Source organism: Alosa sapidissima, chromosome 18, assembly GCF_018492685.1.
Source record: "Alosa sapidissima isolate fAloSap1 chromosome 18, fAloSap1.pri, whole genome shotgun sequence".
NCBI classification, from domain to species: domain Eukaryota; kingdom Metazoa; phylum Chordata; class Actinopteri; order Clupeiformes; family Clupeidae; genus Alosa; species Alosa sapidissima.
The window spans coordinates 16,547,969-16,568,184 of NC_055974.1; the positions used below are offsets into that span (position 1 = coordinate 16,547,969).

The 20,216-nt window shown below is 38.7% G+C and overlaps 3 long non-coding RNA genes across 5 annotated transcripts; 1 reads left to right on the forward strand and 2 right to left on the reverse strand.

Moving 5' to 3' along the window:
* The first annotated feature begins 475 nt into the window (after nucleotides 1–475).
* On the forward strand, nucleotides 476–7,438 carry LOC121689505. Of its 3 annotated transcripts, none has more exons than XR_006024784.1 (6): nucleotides 476–543; nucleotides 1,751–1,831; nucleotides 2,148–2,180; nucleotides 3,204–3,346; nucleotides 4,390–4,654; nucleotides 7,033–7,438. It is a non-coding gene; the product is annotated as an uncharacterized LOC121689505 (long non-coding RNA). The 3 variants fall into 3 exon arrangements; XR_006024782.1 differs by having other exon boundaries at nucleotides 477–543; nucleotides 3,204–3,351; XR_006024783.1 differs by lacking the exon at nucleotides 3,204–3,346 and having other exon boundaries at nucleotides 477–543.
* A 3,887-nt stretch (nucleotides 7,439–11,325) lies between these two features.
* Nucleotides 11,326–12,594, reverse strand: LOC121689507. The gene is made up of 2 exons (XR_006024787.1): nucleotides 11,978–12,594; nucleotides 11,326–11,945 (listed from the first exon to the last, which is right to left on the reverse strand). It is a non-coding gene; the product is annotated as an uncharacterized LOC121689507 (long non-coding RNA).
* Nucleotides 12,595–13,899: 1,305 nt separating this feature from the next.
* LOC121689509 lies at nucleotides 13,900–17,879 on the reverse strand. The gene is made up of 4 exons (XR_006024789.1): nucleotides 17,521–17,879; nucleotides 16,268–16,348; nucleotides 15,928–15,960; nucleotides 13,900–13,959 (listed from the first exon to the last, which is right to left on the reverse strand). It is a non-coding gene; the product is annotated as an uncharacterized LOC121689509 (long non-coding RNA).
* Between the last annotated feature and the right edge of the window lie 2,337 nt (nucleotides 17,880–20,216).

The window sequence follows — 20,216 nt, forward strand, 5'->3', positions numbered from 1 at the left end:
TGCCAACTGCGGTTTGTCCTGCACGTCACATGACTCATCTAAGGCTAAGCTAAAATACCGGCATTTCTGAAGACCCCTTACATAGCTGCGTTTCTATCACTTTGTTAATATCAGATCATCTGTTCAACCGTGTGCCGTGACAGCTGCAGGTCTAACACAGAGCGCTTCAAACTGTCAATAACATCCAACCCAGTCTCACGTCTGAACGTGTCACTGTCACGTTAATTAATCTATTGGGACGTGTTGTGTAACACGTTTCCTTGTTAAAAAACGTGTTGAGCAGGACGTAATTATCGTGTTACTATCACGTTGTATTTCGCTTTCAGCCAGAACCACGTCATCTGTCAAAAAAGCCCGACCCAAAATGGCTAGAATGTTATTTGATGCTTTTGACGTGCAGTTTCATACTCTTAAGCCTGCTTTGAGTTGTGGGTTAGAAGGAGCCACCTTCTAGCTAGCAGTTTTAAAAGGCTGAACCCCAGAATCCAGAATCAAGAACCGAGCAGGGACGGAGAAAAAAGAAGAATCCAAATGGGAAATGAGGTGAGCCTTGCTACTGCCGCTAGCATGATCATTTTGCTAGCAATTGAGCAAAACATTTTAAAGTTGATTTAACATGAAATAGTAGCCTATGCATGGGCAATACTGTGAATTCAGAGTAGGCTTGCACAACTTATAATTTAGCTAACGTGCATGATGTAATGTTACAGTAATCTGTAAAACAGCTGTTGTCTGTGTAAATTAACATTGTAGCCTAATATTGTTAGTGTGGGCTACAGCTAACAGCTGGGAGGTAGCCTATCAGCCAGGCATGTATAATCGATAATCATGATGAACGTGAATAGATTTTGTTGCGAAAACGCGCATTGTTTTAGGCCACATATCAGCTATAAAACAATTGTATTCTGATACAGCAGTTCTCCAGATGTTAGATATTCACTTATATTATAATATAATATTGTATTTCTTTAACCTGATTAAGAGAGGGGTTTAATTCAATAGAGAATTGCAATGTGTGTAGCCCATAATATTAGAGAGATTAGGCTAGATTTAGGTTAGATTCAACTTTATTGTAATTTAAAAGAGTAGGCTACAGGTACAGAGCCAATGAAATGCAGTTGACATCCAACCAGAAGTGCAAAGAAGCAGTTATGTAGACGATCAAGATTAATTATGTACAACAGTTAGATAAATAGGCAAGTTTTCCAGATGACATGTGTACAGTGACAGAAATAGCCTATACAGTGAATATGGAATGTGTGTCTAGCCTATAACAAAACAAATTGATAATAATACATAAATAATACATAATAATGATAATAATAGCAGTAATTACAGTAGGCCACTCGCACTGTTGTTGGTGACGTGTCTGTTTCCTATTATTCCATGCCACTCTCCTACTGTCTCCTTTACTGCCCTGCGCCACTTGCCTACTATCTTTTGCCTCTTGCCTACTGTCCAGCACAACTCGTCTACCATCTCCTATGCTGACCCACGCCACTCACCTACTGTTTCCTAACTGTCCAATGCCACAAACTGTAACATTAAGCTGACACAATCTTGCTGCACGGTTACTTATCTGCATGCAATCACTATTGCCAGCTGTTATGAGTAAACATTATATTGGGACACCAATATATTTCTGATTTCTGATTCACGGGCAGTGTATTTGCTACTGAAGAAAAGGAGAACACATAGTAATTGTTCTTGGATTGAGATTTAGAGTAAGGTTTCTATTGATCTTTTTCAGATAAGGCCTCTTCATTTTCAACTGTGAAGGATCTACATGGACTTGGTCTGGATAGCCTTTCCTGTTTTGATGAGCCAGTCGGTATGTATTTGACATTCTTTAGGATAAAAGGAGCCATATGTTATCAAAAATTCTACACCCATATGTAGAAAAGCTTTGTTGCTGTTTGTTATTGTTGTTGTTGAAAACTACGTTGAATGCAAAGAGATGCATACAGTATGTCCCTTGGGAGGAGAGGGATGAGTGTGGATGATTGAATTGTCCAACAGACATAAAAATATGACTGTGTATGATTGTGTTTGTGTCTGTATATGATTTTTTTGTACTTGTTGCATTTTAAGCATGCTTATATACTTTACGCCATGGTGGTCTAAATTGTCTTTATTGCCACTTCCAGGGTCTAGAGGAAAAACCCTATATGAGCCCCAGGGTGAGTAGTGTATAATTACTTTATCCCAAGATTGATTTTCGTAGAAAGGTGTTCAAACCAAAATCAAACCAAAATCATAGATAGATAGATAGATAGATTTATTATTTGTCCTTTCGGAAAATTTTTCTGCGCCATACAGTAGACAGTTAGACAAGACTGAATACAAGACGGAATATAGACCAGAATTTCCCTCACCCCAACCGCCCCCACCCTACCACACTCCCACACATACACAACATCAGGGCAGAAGGCACAGACCCCACTACACATTTATAGAATGATAAAGTGCAGTTGTGCATACTGTGATAGTCCAGCTGGAAAGAAAGTGCATGGTCCTGCAAGTAACGCCTTGTTCATCAATGTAATGCTAGTTGGAATGAATTACCTACTGGCTCAATTTGTTTGGAAAGAAGGTAGCCTGAACCTCCCTGATGGCAACACCTCATATGCCTGGTGTATGGGATGTGACATATCTCTATTATTTGCATGACCTTTCTTCAACACCCTTCTTTCACAGGTCGTAGCAATACTGTCTGGTTTTTGCCCCTCAACCTTGCTGGCCATGTTAACTATCTTGCTCAGTTTGTTTTTTTTTTGGTCACTGACAAAGAGAAATACCAGGTAACACAACAAAAAAGTAGCATGCTCTCCACAAATGAATGATAGAAAAGTAATATATCTCTATCCACTCTAAATTGTCTTAGTTTGCACATAAAATGCAGCCTCTGCAGCCCCTTTTTATAGATGGTGTTGGTATTACTGTCCCATTGCAACTTATTATCTATTATTGTGCCTAAGTACTTGTACTCGACTACAATCACAACATCCTCACCATTTTTAACCATACACTGGGGGGGCTGGCTCCCAGTTCTGTACTGTATTCTATTATTATTTGCTTTGTTTTCTGTATATTTAGAAGATGACAGCTGGACCTACACCATTTCGCGAATTGATCCACCCAGGCCCTGTAGTTGGTCTCCTCACTATTCTGTATTAACCCCACTATTGCTGTGTCATCTGCAGATTTTATGTGGTATGTAAACGTTCGAAAAACGCCGAAGAGCCCCGTATAAGAGCCCCAGTGTGATAGGCTGGTTGCTGTCATGTGACACACGCCACCACAAGAAAGCGGAAACGCATCGTAGAGCGAGAGCTGGCCGTGTGGGGTAAGGTAAGTTAAACTACGTACATTTAGTAAATAATAATAATAATTATAACAAATAGTTGTTTTTTGTTGTTTCGAACAAAATATAGAGATACTTATCCTGACCAAAACTCCTTCATGCTGTAAAACAGCTAGAATCACACGAAATCAGTGCAATTTCTTAGTCAATGTCTTATAAGTGTAAAAGACGTGGACAAATAGCCTACGTAATAATTAGCTAAATAAATCATTGTTCACTACACGTTATGGTTAAATTATTGAAATGAATGCGATGGTGATACAATCCTGCTTTTCAATTAGTTGACATGGTGTTTGACATTAAATTATAATGAGGTCAGTTTCATGTAATAAGCTATTTGTTTCTTTGGGTCTGGTTAATTGAAATTAGCAATTTCTTAGTACAATTCCATGTCTTATAATGGTAAAAGACGTGGACAAATACATGATAATTAGCCAAATAAATCGTTGTTCACGACACGTTATGGTTAAATTATTGGAATGAGTGCGATGGTGATACAATCCTGCTTTTCAATTAGTTGAGATGGTGTTTGACATTAAATTATAAGCAGGTCAGTTTCACGTAATAAGCTATTTGTTTCTTTGGGTCTGGGTAATTCATGTGACAAAAAATTCTGTTATAGGCTACTACTGTTTTTCTGAAAAACAAAGCAGTACAACATTTCTATCTCCAAAATAATGCATTGTACGCTTGTGTGTACTACGTAGTGCATGCAGCTTTTAATGTCCAAAGTAGCCTATACTGATTTTCCTGCATAAGAACTACAAATACTCCTCCAAAACTACAGTGTTGACACTTGAAGTTGTGGAGTTATATTTTAGTAGCCTATTCTATAATAGCATAAATACCCACATCGGTTTTACCTTTGTCCCACCTGTATACAACATATGTCTATGAATTGCAGTAGTGATCAAATGAAAAAGGAAAGAAAGGTGTCCTGATGTGTTGTTTAGGGATGGTCCTGCAATGTTTTCTCGACATATCTTTATGTCTTTTTTTTCTCCCCTCTACTTATGTTTTCACAGATCCTTGCTCCTGATATCCCGATGTATGGGTTGCACTTCATTATATGACTCCAACAGAACACTCACAGAAAGGAGAGTAGTATCAAACTACAAGACAGCCAGCATGTAAGCAAGGCCTTGTTTGTCCTTGTTTGGCTACTCATTTGTCTACTTCCTGAAGAGGCTGAAGCATGCTGGCCTCCTTGCTTCCATTAACAGCTGTGTTATGGAGTGCATCCTCACATCATGGTCTACTGCAGCGGTGGATACAGAGGACAATTGGCAGGTATTTTACGTCACTTTTACATTACTTTTACTGTGATTTTGCTAGATATGGTTGTCGCTGTGCTAAATATAGGCCCATATTGTAGATCGAGAAACGCATTGTACAGCTGATACATCTTGGGCTATACTATTAAGGGACAGCTGTAATGACCACCTAAATCATATATTTTCTGAAAGCCTATAGCCTCTAGATGTCAATTAATATACATTAAGACATGTCCCACCTTCCTACTGACTTTGGTGCATCATAAGGCGTACATAGGCCCATAATGTAGATCAAGAAACACATTGTACAGCTGATACATCTAGGGCTATAATATTAAGGGACAGCTGAATTGACCACCTAAACCATATATTTTCTGAAAGCCTATAACCTCTAGATGTCAATTAATATACATTAAGACATGTCCCGCCTTCCTACTGACTTTGACATATCATAAGGCGTACATAGGCCCATTTTGTAGATCGAGAAACGCATTGTACAGCGGATACATCTTGGGCTATACTATTAAGGGACAGCTGAATTGACAACCTAAACCATATATTTTCTGAAAGCCTATAGCCTCTAGATGTCAATTAATATACATTAAGACATGCCCCACCTTCCTACTGACTTTGGTGCATCATAAGGCGTACATAGGCCTATATTGTAGATCGAGAAACCGATTGTACAACTGATACATCTTGGGCTATAATATTAAGGGACAGCTGAATTGACCACCTAAACCATATATTTTCTGAAAGCCTATAACCTCTAGATATCAATTAATATACATTAAGACATGTCCCACCTTCCTACTGACTTTGACATATCATAAGGCGTACATAGGCCCATATTGTAGATCGAGAAACGCATTGTACAGCGGATACATCTTGGGTTATACTATTAAGGGACAGCTGAATTGACCACCTAAACCATATATTTTCTGAAAGCCTATAACCTCTAGATGTCAATTAATATACATTAAGACATGTCCCACCTTCCTACTGACTTTGGTGCATCATAAGGCGTACATAGGCCCATAATGTAGATCGAGAAACTCATTGTACAGCTGATACATCTTGGGCTATAATATTAAGGGACAGCTGAATTGACCACCTACACCATATATTTTCTGAAAGCCTATAGCCTATAGATGTCAATTAATATATATTAAGACATGTCCCACCTTCCTACTGACTTTGACATATCATAAGGCGTATATAGGCCTATATTGTAGATCGAGAAACGCATTGTACAGCTGATACATCTTGGGCTATAATATTAAGAGACAGCTGAATTGACCACCTAAACCATATATTTTCTGAAAGCCTATAGCCTATAGATGTCAATTAATATATATTAAGACATGTCCCACCTTCCTACTGACTTTGACATATCATAAGGCGTATATAGGCCTATATTGTAGATCGAGAAACGCATTGTACAGCTGATACATCTTGGGCTATAATATTAAGGGACAGCTGAATTGACCACCTAAACCATATATTTTCTGAAAGCCTATAGCCTCTAGATGTCAATTAATATACATTAAGACATGTCCCACCTTCCTACTGACTTTGGTGCATCATAAGGCGTACATAGGCCCATATTGTAGATCGAGAAACACATTGTACAGCTGATATATCTTGGGCTATACTATTAAGGGACAGCTGAATTGACCACCTAAACAATATATTTTCTGAAAGCAAATAGCCTCTAGATGTCAATTAATATACATTAAGACATGTCCCACCTTCCTACTTACTTTGGTGCATCATAAGGCGTTTGCAGGAAGGTGGACCATGTGCTAATGTATGTTAACTCACATGTATAAGTGACAAGCTTTAAGAAAATATATGCTTTGCATGGCTAAAACTGCTTTGCCTTTATGTTGGAGCTCAAAACCTATCATATGCCCCATTCATTCGCCAATTTACAAAATAGTGCGATGTATACATTTATGTCCTCCAAAGTTTGCAGGAAGGTGGGCCATGTGCTAGTGTATTAAGGGACAGCTGAATTGACCACCTAAACCACATATTTTCTGAAAACCCATAGCCTCTAGATGTCAATTAATATTAATTAAGACATTTCCCACCTTCCTACTTACTCTGGCATATGATAAAGCATACATAGGCCCATATTGTAGGTCGAGAAACAAATTGTTCAGTTGATACAATTTGGCGTACACTATTAAGGGACAGCCGATTCAACCACCTAAACCATACTAGGACTTGGCCCACCCTCCTTAAATACTTTGGCACACTATATGAAAGGCATAGACCTGCATTTTATAAGTGGACTTTATAGTCATCAGTATGTTTGAACATGTCAAGAGATACACTGAGATTGTAGTTTCTTTGTACACTTGTTTTATCTCTATTTCTAATTTCCAGGTTGTCAGCTGTTTGGTTATCCCCAAAGCAGAAAGACATGCCAGGAAGGAGCAAGGCAAAGCCCGGGGATTTTTCTGCAGCTGTTCCTGCCCGTTATAGAAGGACTGCTCCTGAGAATAGATGGGTGTCTACATCGTTTTGCAAAATGGGTCTTCTACACATGATGTTTGTCAAGCACTGCTCATTGACTGGCCAGGGGTCCTCTGTATTGTGACCACTGGTCAAAGGCGCCACATGACTGTCTCAAAGTCCTCTACATCATTCCGGTGACGGGACTTCTGGCCTAGTCTGACAGGATGGGTCTTGTGTTACTGTGACCAGACGGCTCAACAATGCATCATTCTCATCCATGCCCTCATCGCCTCAAGACTGGAGTACAGCATTCTCTATGGTCTTGAAAAATATTACTGTCTGGTATCTTATGCTGTCAACTAAACCTGGTCGGGAGGAGGTTATGTGCTAAGTTATAGCTCAAATCGTGTAATCTACCGCCCACTGACCAATCAATTGTCTTAGAAACGAAGTTATCTCACGTGTAGGATTCTGTCATATATCGTACAGGTGGAGCTCCACCTCTACTAACATTTTGGATCTCGGATGCACTTTAATAGTGCTGTGCGTGCAAATATCCCACTATGGACGTGCATACCATACAACAACTGATGACAGTTGATTTATTTGATGTTATAGGTTAGACACAAAAAATTACCGCAGTGTAGATTAAGCTATCGCTCATGAATGCGGAAGTAATTGTTTTTAAATAGAGGCGGTCTTGTGCGTCTCCACGTTTCACGATTGGCCAACGTCATCCCAACACCGAGAACGCGCACAGATCTGAGCTGGAAGCCTAGTTTGACAAATATATCACATAACTGCTATCGTAGTATCACTTAACATATACCCCTGAGTCAAGGCTTTGTCAAGCCTCGATATGTAGACATAACCTAGATATGTCTAACGTGCTTCGTAGTATACCCCACCGGTGACAACCAATCAACTAAGCCCCCAAATACCCTATCCCACCCATAGTGTTATTTATTTACAAATGCACATACTGTAATTACAATTATACATAACCATATTCTACTGCTCTTCATGCTCTTATAATGTTACTGTTTCTGCGCTACAATGGTACTGTTACCACACTGCACATATCTGTCTATATGGTTCATACTGAATATCCATATTTATTCTGTTTTTCTCATATGTTCTGTTGATACACTGCCCATATTTATATCTAATGTATATTACTCTAAACCACCTGCTGTAAACCAACTGCATATTACTGTCTACACGACACTATACAGTATTTCTTGTCCTGCCTATGCACCATCTGTCTATACTTTGTATATCACATTGCACTTTTGCTTTGTACAGGGTTCCCACGGGTAATAGAAGTCTATTCCAGACATGGAAAGTCAGGGAATTTTTATCATTTTGGGGGCAAAGTCATGGAATATCAGGGAATTTTGTCGTAGTAGTTTATGATGTACTAGCCAAAATGCATAACATATTTCCACATAGTATTGGTGTATATCTGGTCATTAGCTTTACAGCTTGCTTGAGTAGCCCAACTGTGTTAATTCAATGCCTATTTATTCATCTCCCGCTCTAAAAAAGTAAAAGACTCTTGATGCGGGTGCTCTGAAATCATTGGTCGGTATATTGTAAGTCATGGAAATTCAGGTGTTTTGTCAGGGAAAAGTCATAGAATTTTACATTTGACTTAGAGTGGGAACCCTGTTTGTACTTTTACTCTGCACAATGACAATAAAAGTGAATCTGATCAAATGTAAATTATTATTTAGTGCCTGTAGTGCTGCTTTGTATTAGCATATACCTTTGCTGTTTGTTTTATGTGTATTGGACAACCCCCTGTTTAAAGCAATCACAAACTTACATATTTTGATTGATCTTGATACACAGATGTGTGTTGTGCTGAAATAAACCCAATTTCACTTATCTTAGGTGCTGTGGGACTTTTGATGCACACGAAATCTTAAGAAATGGCCGTTCAGAGAGCATTGTTTTGACAGATGTTGACCAACAAAAGTTCTTAAATCATACACAAACCATTAAAACATCCATATTTTTATTGAATATGATACACAGAGGTGTGTTGTGCTGAAATAAACCCAATTTCACTTATCTTAGGTGCTGTGGTACTTTTGATGCACAAGAAATCTTAAGAAATGGCCGTTCAGAGAGCATTGTTTTGACAGATGTTGATCAACAAAAGTTCTTAAATCATACACAAACCATTAAAACATCCATATTTTGATTGAATATGATACACAGAGGTGTGTTGTGCTGAAATAAACCCAATTTCACTTATCTTAGGTGCGGTGGGAATTTTGATGCACAAGAAATCTTCAGAAATGGCCGTTCAGAGAGCATTTTTTGACAGATGTTGACCAACAAAAGTTCTTAAATCATACACAAACCATTAAAACATCCATATTTTGATTGAATATGATACACAGAGGTGTGCTGTGCTGAAATAAACCCAATTTCACTAATCTAAGGTGCTGTGGGAATTTTGATGCACAAGAAATCTTCAGAAATGGCCGTTCAGAGAGCATTTTTTGACAGATGTTGACCAACAAAAGTTATTAAATCATAAACAAACCATTAAAACATCCATATTTTGATTGAATATGATACACAGAGGTGTGCTGTGCTGAAATAAACCCAATTTCACTGATCTTACCTGCCATGGCAAGTTTGATGCACCGGACATACTCAGAAACTACAATTGAGACACCCATATGGCCAGACCGGCCTAGGTAAGTGTCACACCCATTATTTCATGAAATGTCAACATGTGGCACATATTTTGATACAGGGAATGATAACAAACGTGGTTGTCAAATTTGAGACCTCTAGCTGCTTGTATGTTGTCAGGAGGCGGAGCCAAAGATTGGAAAATGTAGATTTCTAGGGGGCGCTATAGAGTCTATGAATGTGTGAGGTGTGATTTTACGTATCTCATATATTTTATGTCATAGATAGATGTCACATGCCAAATTTAGTCTGTTTATGAGGTATGCAAGTTAGAAATGCTAACCCTAGGTTTAGATGGCAATATGTTGCATAGGTCAGACAGGCCTTGATAGGATTACACCTGTTAATTCAAGATAGTACCAACATGTGGCACATATTTTGATACAGGGAATGATAACAAACTTGTTTGTCAAATTTGAGACCTCCAGCTGCTTGTATGTTGTCAGGAGGCGGAGCCAAAGATTGGAAAATGTAGATTTCTAGGGGGCGCTATAGAGTCTATGAATGTGTGAGATGTGATTTTACGTATCTCATATATTTTATGTCATAGATAGATGTCACATGCTAAATTTAGTCTGTTTATGAGGTATGCAAGTTAGAAATGCTAACCCTAGGTTTAGATGGCAATAATTTGCATAGGTCAGACAGGCCTTGATAGGATTACACTAGTTAATTCAAGATAGTACCAACATGTGGCACATATTTTGATACACGGGATGATAACAAACTAGTTTGTCAAATTTGGGACATCTAATGACTTGTGTGTTGCCAGGAGGCGGAGCCAAATATAGGAAATTTTGGATTTCTAGGGGGTGCTATAGAGTGTGAATATGTGAGATGCGATTTAACTACATACTCAAATATAGCTGCTTGTGTGTTGCCAGGAGGCGGAGCCAAAGATTGAAAAAAAAAAAAGGATTTGTAGGGGGTGCTACAGAGTCTGTGAATATGTGAGGGTTGAGTCCATTTCACTATATTTTGTGTCATCCAAGGATGTTACATGTCAAATTTAATCAGTCATATTCTTGTTAGAAATGTGAAACCAATGTGTACATGTCCATGAATTGCAAAGGTCAGACAGGTCAGATAAGCTTACACCAGTAATTTTCAACTAATAACATGTGGCACAAATTGATATAAAGGGCATAGAAATTGGCAACTGGTTTGCCGTATTTGAGACCTGTAGCTGAGTTTGTATTGCTGTAGCTTCCTGGATGTGTGAGGTCATTTCACTTTGAGGTTTCTGAATGTGTGAAGTAATTTCACTCCGATCCCATATTTACTAACCCTAGGTTATTAGGTCATAGGTCAGACAGACCTTTGTAGGGTCACACCAATTACTTCACAACATTAGCACATATAATGCATGTGATGAAAACAGACTTATCTGAGGTTAATTTAAGCCTTGACCTTGCTGATGAAAACCAGAGTGCAGTCAATCAGTGGTCCAAACATATAGAACCAGTACAAGTGAAAGACAATTCAAGTAATTATTTACATGGAGAGTTCTTTACTATCAAAGATGCTTTAATGTACATTGATACATGAAGGGGATATTGAAGTACTCAAGTCCCAAAGAAGGATGACAATACAATAGTATTATAGTCAATTAACATAACTCAATAAAGAATATGGTTACAATTTCAAGCATGATTTAAAGAAATTGACTTTCAAAAACTAAAAAATTTGCGTTTTTAAAGTGATTATGGATTTTTATAGTCTAAGAGCAAAAATAGCAGTATTGCTTAAGCCTATATGATGCACCAAAGTAAGTAGGAATGTTGGACATGTCTTAATTCATATTAATTGACATCTACAGACTATAGGCTTTAAGAAAATATATGGTTTAGATGGTCAATTCAGCTGTCCCTTAATAGTGTAGGCCAAAATGTATTAGCTGAACAAAATTCTTCTAAGTTACCCTAGCAACAACCTAGCAACCAACATAAGAACCATAGCAACAACCTAGCAACCATATTAATTACCCTACCAACAACCTCACAACTACCACCACAATGTCAACCGAGCAACCACCATTGCAACCAACATGATTAACCTTGCAACCAGCATAGCAATCACTTTATTTGGAATAGCAACCACCATATCTACCCTAGCAACACCCTAGCAACCTTCTTGGTTACCCTATCAACAACCTAGCAACCACCTGTACAATGCCAACCTAGCAACCACTTTGATAGTCAACCAACATGACTAGCCTCGCAACCATCTCAATTACCCTAGCAACCAGCATAGCAACCACTTAATTTAGTATAGCCACCACCATATCTACTCTAGCAACACCCTAGCAACCTTCTCAGTTACTCTATCACCAACCTAGCAACCAACATGATTACCCTATAAACCTGCATAGCAACCACTATATATCCTGTAGCAACACCATAGCAACCTTCTCAGTTACCCTAGCAATAGCTTAGCAACCACTACCATAGAAACCCCTATGTTTCACAGAATACCTGTAGAAAGCCTCCAGGGTTTCCCGCAGAAAATTGGTTAGTCAAAGTGGTATGGTGGGGTGGGGTGTTCTTGTTTGTACGATACAATAAAGACTCCACCATACAAACTATACCACGCTATACAATTTTTTACAAATAAGAACAGTGAATTAATGTGTGCAACTTTAACAAACATTATACAAACTATACAACAATGAAGTGGAAAAGAATGCAAAAGAAAGAAAAACAACATTTTCAAAATGTGCAAACGTAATCACAGTCACTGCTTATGGCAGAGCTGACAGCATCGCTACAGCCATCCTCCTTGGTTTAAAGGAACCGTATGTAAGAAATGAAATTCAATTAATCATAAAATGGCCCTGATTTGTCACTAGACATTAGGAAATCATGCTAATTTCAAATACTTATATCACTGACAACAGTAGTCCGGCCAGGATATCGTCATTTCAAAAAGTGAAGTTGCAGCCCTCAACTGATGTTGATGTTTACATATTTGTGTTTTAGCCTGATCCGCCACCCTCCACCTATCTAGTAATCACAAAGTCAGTAGCGTTTCGGCATCTGGGTTGCCAGCTCTGCTCTAGTTACCACATCTGCGGTGTACACCGCTCTACAGTATTTTGAAAGTGATTGTAGTACCAGTTTTGGCCAAAATCCTACATACGGTTCCTTTAAAAAAACACAATTCAAGGGCCCTTTGATAATTGCACTCTTTAACAAGTGCGGACCATTTATGCTTTCATGCAGGCTATCAGACTGTTGCCCTGCAGCCTGTTCTGCAAGTCTATCTTGATCTATACATGGAGAGTAAATGAAGTTTAGATTATTTTAGACTTTTGTGTAAGATGTGTAAGATTTACACAAACGATGATAAATAACGCGATGACACCACCCGCTGCAGACCATAGGATGTGAGAATGCGCTCCACAACACAGCTGTAAATGGAAGCAAGGACTGAGGTGTCAAGGCCAGCATGCTTCAGCCCCTTCAGGAAGTGGACAAACAAGGCCTTGTTTACATGCTCGCTGTCTTGTTGTTTGTAGAAGGACACTGCTTTAACAGCTCCTTTGTGTAGGTGTCCTGTTGGAGTCATATAATGAAATGGAATGCATACATCAGGATATCAGGAGCGAGGATCTGTGAAAACATAAGTAGAAGAGAGAAATTTAAGATATGTTTAGAACATTTTGAGCTCTAACACAAAGGCAAAGCAGTTTCAGCCATGCAAACCATATATTTTCTTAAAGCCTGTCACTTGTACATGTGAGTTAACATACACTAGCACATGGCCCACCTTCCTGCAAACTTCGGAGGATATAAATGTATACATGGCACTATTTTGTATATTGTCAAAGTCAGTAGAAAGGTGGGACATGTCCTAATGTATATTAATTGACATCTAGAGGCTATAGGCTTTCAGAAAATATATGGTTTAGGTCAGTGTTTTTCAACCACTGTGCCGGGGCACACTAGTGTGACTGAGGTGTCAAGGCCAGCATGCTTCAGCCTCTTCAGGAAGTAGACAAATGAGTAGCCAAACAAGGACAAACAAGGCCTTGCTTACATGCTGGCTGTCTTGTAGTTTGGCACCACTCTCCTTTCTGTGAGTGTTCTGTTGGAGTCATATAATGAAGTGCAACCCATACATCAGGATATCAGGAGCAAGGATCTGTGAAAACATAAGTAGAGGGGAGAAAAAAAAGACATAAAGATATGTCGAGAAAACATTGCAGGACCATCCCTAAACAACACATCAGGACACCTTTCTTTCCTTTTTCATTTGATCACTACTGCAATTCATAGACATATGTTGTATACAGGTGAGACAAGGGTAAAACCGATGTGGGTATTTATGCTATTATAGAATAGGCTACTAAAATATAACTCCACAACTTCAAGTGTCAACACTGTAGTTTTGGAGGAGTATTTGTAGTTCTTATGCAGGAAAATCAGTATAGGCTACTTTGAACATTAAAAGCTGCATGCACTACGTAGTACACACATGCATACAATGCATTATTTTGGAGATAGAAATGTTGTACTGCTTTGTTTTTCAGAAAAACGGTAGTAGCCTATAACAGAATTTTTTGTCACATGAATTACCCAGACCCAAAGAAACAAATAGCTTATTACGTGAAACTGACCTGCTTACATCTCAACATCTCAACTAATTGAAAATCAGGATTGTATCACCATCACACTCATTCCGATAATTTAACCATAACGTGTCGTGAACAACGATTTATTTGGCTAATTATCATGTATTTGTCCACATCTTTTACCATTATAAGACATTGAATTGAACTAAGATATTGCTAATTTCAATTACCCAGACCCAAAGAAACAAATAGCTTATTACATGAAACTGACCTCATTATAATTTAATGTCAAACACCATGTCAACTAATTGAAAAGCAGGATTGTATCACCATCGCATTCATTTAGATAAATTAACCATAACGTGTCGTGAACAATGATTTATTTAATTGTCAATCATGATTTAACAATGATGTGTCACATGACAGCAACCAGCCTATCACACTGGGGCTCTTATACGGGGCTCTTCGGTGTTTTTAAAGCGTTTACATAACTCATAAAATCTGCAGATGACACAGCAATAGTGGGGTTAATACAGAATAGCGAGGAGACCAACTACAGGGCCTGGGTGGATCAATTTGCGAAATGGTGTAGGTCCAGCTGTCTTCTTCTAAATATACAGAAAACAAAGCAAATAATAATAGAATACAGTACAGAACTGGGAGCCAGCCCCCCCAGTGTATGGTTAAAAATGGTGAGGATGTTGTGATTGTAGTCGAGTACAAGTACTTAGGCACAATAATAGATAATAAGTTGCAATGGGACAGTAATACCAACACCATCTATAAAAAGGGGCTGCAGAGGCTGCATTTTATGTGCAAACTAAGACAATTTAGAGTGGATAGAGATATATTACTTTTCTATCATTCATTTGTGGAGAGCATGCTACTTTTTTGTTGTGTTACCTGGTATTTCTCTTTGTCAGTGACCAAAAAAAACCCAAACTGAGCAAGATAGTTAACATGGCCAGCAAGGTTGAGGGGCAAAAACCAGACAGTATTGCTACGACCTGTGAAAGAAGGGTGTTGAAGAAAGGTCATGCAAATAATAGAGATATGTCACATCCCATACACCAGGCATATGAGGTGTTGCCATCAGGGAGGTTCAGGCTACCTTCTTTCCAAACAAATTGAGCCAGTAGGTAATTCATTCCAACTAGCATTACATTGATGAACAAGACGTTACCTGCAGGACCATGCACTTTCTTTCCAGCTGGACTATCACAGTATGCACAACTGCACTTTATCATTCTATAAATGTGTAGTGGGGTCTGTGCCTTCTGCCCTGATGTTGTGTATGTGTGGGAGTGTGGTAGGGTGGGGGCAGTTGGGGTGAGGGAAATTCTGGTCTATATTCCGTCTTGTATTCAGTCTTGTCTAACTGTCTACTGTATGGCGCAGAACAATTTTCCGAAAGGACAAATAATAAATCTATCTATCTATCTATCTATCTATTATTTTAGAAGATTTTGGTTTGATTTTGGTTTGAACACCTTTCTACGAAAATCAATCTTGGGATAAAGTAATTATACACTACTCACCCTGGGGCTCATATAGGGTTTTCCCTCTAGACCCTGCAAGTGGCAATAAAGACAATTTAGACCACCATGGCGTAAAGTATGCATGCTTAAAATGCAACAAGTACAAAAAAATCATATACAGACACAAACACAATCATACACAATCATATTTTTATGTCTGTTGGACAATTCAATCATCCACACTCATCCCTCTCCTCCCAAGGGACATATGCATATCTTTACATTCAACGTAGTTTTCAACAACAACAATAACAAACAGCAATAAAGCTTTTCTACATATGGGTGTAGAATTTTTGATAACATATGGCTCCTTTTATCCTAAAGAATGTCAAATACATACCGACTGGCTCATCAAAACAGGAAAGGCTATCCAGACCAAGTCCATGTAGATCCTTCACAGTTGAAAATGAAGAGGCCTTATCTGAAAAAGATCAATAGAAACCTTACTCTAAATCCCCATCCAAGAACAATTACTATGTGTTCTCCTTTTCTTCAGTAGCAAATACACTGCCCGTGAATCAGAAATATATTGGTGTCCCAATATAATGTTTACTCATAACAGCTGGCAATAGTGATTGCATGCAGATAAGTAACCGTGCAGCAAGATTGTGTCAGCTTAATGTTACAGTTTGTGTTAGGAAACAGTAGGTGAGTGGCGTGGGTCAGCATAGGAGACGGTAGACGAGTGGTGCTGGACAGTAGGCAAGAGGCAAAAGATAGTAGGCAAGTGGCGCAGGGCAGTAAAGGAGACAGTAGGAGAGTGGCATGGAATAATAGGAAACAGACACGTCACCAACAACAGTGCGAGTGGCCTACTGTAATTACTGCTATTATTATCATTATTATGTATTATTATCAATTTGTTTTGTTATAGGCTAGACACACATTCCATATTCACTGTATAGGCTATTTCTGTCACTGTACACATGTCATCTGGAAAACTTGCCTATTTATCTAACTGTTGTACATAATTAATCTTGATCGTCTACATAACTGCTTCTTTGCACTTCTGGTTGGATGTCAACTGCATTTCATTGGCTCTGTACCTGTAGCCTACTCTTTTAAATTACAATAAAGTTGAATCTAATCTAAATCTAGCCTAATCTAATCTCTAATATTATGGGCTACACACATTGCAATTCTCTATTGAATTAAATTAATCAGGTTAAAGAAATACAAAATGATATTATAATATAAGTGAATATCTAACATCTGAGAACTGCTGTATCAGAATACAATTGTTTTATAGCTGATATGTGGCCTAAAACAATGCGCGTTTTCGCAACGAAATCTATTCACGTTCATCATGATTATCGATTATACATGCCTGGCTGATAGGCTACCTCCCAGCTGTTAGCTTTAGCCCACACTAACAATATTAGGCTACAATGTTAATTTACACAGACAACAGCTGTTTTACATATTAATGTAACATTACATCATGCACGTTAGCTAAATTATAAGTTGTGCAAGCCTACTCTGAATTCACAGTATTGCCCATGCATAGGCTACTATTTCATGTTAAATCAACTTTAAAATGTTTTGCTCAATTGCTAGCAAAATTATCATGCTAGCGGCAGTAGCAAGGCTCACCTCATTTCCCATTTGGATTCTTCTTTTTTCTCCGTCCCTGCTCGGTTCTTGTTTCTGGATTCTGGGGTTCAGCCTTTTAAAACTGCTAGCTAGAAGGTGGCTCCTTCTAACCCACAACTCAAAGCAGGCTTAAGAGTATGAAACTGCACGTCAAAAGCATCAAATAACATTCTCGCCATTTTGGGTCGGGCTTTTTTGACAGATGACGTGGTTCTGTTGGCTCATTGAATACGAAATACAACGTGATAGTAACACGATAATTACGTCCTGCTCAACACGTTTTTTAACAAGGAAACGTGTTACACAACACGTCCCAATAGATTAATTAACGTGACAGTGACACGTTCAGACGTGAGACTGGGTTGATAACATCACACAGACACGTCTTCACGAAGTCCCCTTCACTGTATGGCTTTTTAGCACGAGCAATGTTCCATGCTACCTGGTACGATGCCAATGTGACTGTTTCAGAGTGCTTTGTAAATTTTCAAAACAATTGAGTCTGTTTCTCTGCACCACGTTTCAACAAATGTACCTTGTGCTTCCTTAGTTCTGAGCCTTTAGGAAACTCCTGGGCAATCTTAGCATGGGTTGAGGAGAAGTGGCGGTCCAAGTTCGGTTTTAAAATGCGACAGTGACGTCTGACATATTAAACAAAAAGGTTTCCCATTTCTTTCAACAAAAAAATATAATTCCTCCCATTCGGGCAAGAATGTTCTGTGTTCTTCTTCATATTTGCGTTTAGCTTTGTGTTTTCCTGACTCCATGGATTTCAGCTTCAGCTAGTTTTGCTAACAACCCCCCGAGCCTACGCAGTGCACAATCAATGAAGGCTATGCCCGACAAACACGGGACGTCCCCCGGACCTTATGCCGACATTCACGACGTCCCCGATTGGTCCCGAACGTCATGTTCTCTAGCGGACGTTCCGGTGACCTTATTGACGTCTGGAGCAAGTTATCGTGTGGTTATTGCGTGACGTCCGGTGCAGGACTTTCTGGGGACGTCACCGTCAGGTCCCTCGGATGACATTTGCATTTGGTCATTTCAAATACCTCCTAAGGACCCGACAATAATGTTATACCGGGGACATGGGGGGGGGGACGTTTGTTTATTCACACATGGCAGCGGAGTTGAGAGCGCTCTGGCTACTGCCTGCAGGACGAAGACATCACATCCATGCACGACTTCACGTTACACGTCTGGGGATGACTAAAGTATCTATCTATCTAGTCTCTAGCAGTAGCTGCATTAGCCTACCGTAGTCTAAGGCAACATATCATACAGTTTATGAAGTTGTGCGTCTATGAGCAAAGTAGAACTACTTTGCTCATAGACGCACAACTTCATAAATTGGGAAAAGGGTTGTTAACGTTAAACTCAAAATGTATGTGCTACATAATTCAGCATGTCTGCGAATTATGTAGCACATACATTTTGAGTTTAACGTTAATGTATAACGTTACAAACTAGGGAAGGGATTTTATCAAATTCATGTTTGCTGATGTGATGCTTGGTGTAACGTTAGCAAAGTCGCTGTTCTTAGCTTCTAGCTTAGCCTACAATGCGCATTTCTTCAGATAACTGTCATTACGTGATGCATGTAACATGCTCTAAATAGGCAGTGGTTTATTTAACGTAGTCACGTACTTATTATCTGTTTTATTTTCAGAAACACACACACGGCTGAATTGGGACTGAACCGACTTTTGGAGCTGAATAAGATGCAATAAAACTAGAGAAATGTTAAAAACAGACCACGTAGCATTTGTTTAGGGTTGTCTAGCAACAGAAGTGACTACTTAATTTGTAAAGCAAAATGATCTAGCTCTACATTGCAGAAGACTTAAGGATACAGCTTCTTCATTACTTGTTTAAATGTCATTGTAATTTATTTGACGCATGCTCACGTTTAAAAGTGTCACGCATAGCTGTCCCCGATGTTACAGCAGCTCCTTGTGGAAACAGCAAAGAGTGCACATATCCGATGAGATTTCTGACGAGGAGCAAGCTCTCTGCCTCACCAGAGCCTTACTGTTTATTAATAAAACAATGATATAGAATAGAAACATCTGGAATCTATTTATTTAATCTTAAGGTTGGCTACAAAGAGCATTCATAGCCTAGAGAAAACGATACATTTTTCTTTATCTGCAATGTTCCAGGAAGATAGGCTTACATTTATAGGCTGTCCCTGTTTGATCACAGGTCCAAGAAAATGAGTGGATATAACTTCAATGCATTCTAGTTATGTTTCAAGTAGGCCTACTTTATTTCATGTTGAGTTTTGCTTCCCAGCATACATTGCGATTCATTTAGTATTTTTGGCTATTATTAGTTTTTAATATTTTGAAACAATATGGTTTGAACAATTTATCTTGCTAGCCTAGGCCTACTCTGATGATTTTGAACAATATGCTACGGGATATGCCCATTAAAACGTCGTATTAGTTTATTAAGAAAATGACACCATAGATGTGAAAGCAGCACATCCTAGCCCGGTATAAATGTCCATGTCTACTCATCGTTAGTGTAATGCATTCGGAGGACGTGATTTCATACATGCGTGAAAATATGAGGTGAGTGAAGTTGATTGTGTAGTTGTAGAATAAGTCATTAATGCATGTTCATGTTCCTTCTCTCCTAGCAACGCTGAGACTTACAGGATGTAATAGCCTACCATACTAAATAGCGTT